The following is a 1,459-nucleotide window of genomic DNA, read 5'->3' on the forward strand; positions in this document are numbered from 1 at the left end:
TGATCAAATCCAGTGGTGCAGGTCTGTTTCTCCATCCATAACAGAGAGAGAGAGAGAGAGAGAGAGAGAGAGAGAGAGAGAGTGATGACCGTTGACAGGCTTAAATAGAGGCTTCCATGCCAGGGATCAAACGCCATCCCTCTTCTCCACTCTCTCATTAAGACGGAAAACCCGAGCGCCGCCATCCGATCTGTCTCCATTTTTCCTCAAAGGAGTCTAACTTGAAAGATCTGCGCCTGTCGGATTTACAATGGTGGGCGAGTGGTGTTTACTGAGACGCGGCGTTGCCAGAAACAACAGTCAAAGAAAATAAATGGAGCCTGCCTAGTGTTTCCACAGGAGTAAGGAAATATGGAGCGAGACTTGTGCCTTGCTGTTTGGTAATTAGTACCTAAACATCCCTGTCCTTGGATCCCATCGCTCACATCCAACATTTTCTGCAAGCTGGATAATATACAGTGGAGCATTAACGTCAAACACGTCTGGTCACGGGGCCTGGCACGCCACATTAATCTGTTTTTACACTCCCAGTGGATCTACCAGTCGCTGGCCTTGGCTTGGCCACCATAGCGCGGGGAGTCCATATAGGCTGACAGGGACTCACACACGGTGCACTTTTACAGCCAGGTTTAGTAAACCTTTGCAGCTCTGCAGGCATAAATTGTCTAAATTGAGCCTTGCTTTGAGACCTGAGCTGATTAAAACAAACTGGTGTGTTTGACGTGTGAGGACCCACCAGAAACAGACCCGTGATCCAATTAAAGGCCAGACCCATAGTTTAAGAAATACTGCATACATAGCCTATGGACCTCAGCGCTCCTTTAGCTGCTGCTTACCATAGATATTGTACCCAGGAGACAGACACATATGTTTCAGCCGGAGGTGAAGTCTGGTTTTACCTCATACTGTCCCGCTATTTTAGCAGAAACCCTGTATTATCCATGTCCTTTAACTGCAAGAGCAGCTTCATTTGTTGTGTAATGTCATATAATATCCTGTTCTGCACTTTCAGTATGATCACACATCAGACCACCAGACATAACCCCGGCTTGTGCCTCATGTATTATCATTACATTCGCTAACCATCTGTTTTTCTGCATAAATACCTTGTTTAACAACACGTAATGCTGTACTTTAAGGATTTCCAGAATCCTCAAAGACTCTTTTAATCATCTGGATGAAAAAGTATTCTGTGCATAGCACAAACAACATTTTTTTTTTTTACTTGTTTCCCAAGTTATGGTTAGATGGTTAAGGTTATGTGTTGACCTCCAATAGTTAAGGTTAGACATTGACCTCGAATAGTTAGGTTAGTCATTGACCTCCAATGGTTAAGGTTAGACATTGACCTCCAATGGCTAAGGTTAGACATTGACCTCCAATGGTTAAGGTTATGCATTGACCTCCAACGGTTAAGGTTAGACATTGACCTCGAATAGTTAGGTTAGTCATTGACCTC

This window comes from Sebastes fasciatus, chromosome 18, assembly GCF_043250625.1.
Source record: "Sebastes fasciatus isolate fSebFas1 chromosome 18, fSebFas1.pri, whole genome shotgun sequence".
Classification (NCBI taxonomy): domain Eukaryota; kingdom Metazoa; phylum Chordata; class Actinopteri; order Perciformes; family Sebastidae; genus Sebastes; species Sebastes fasciatus.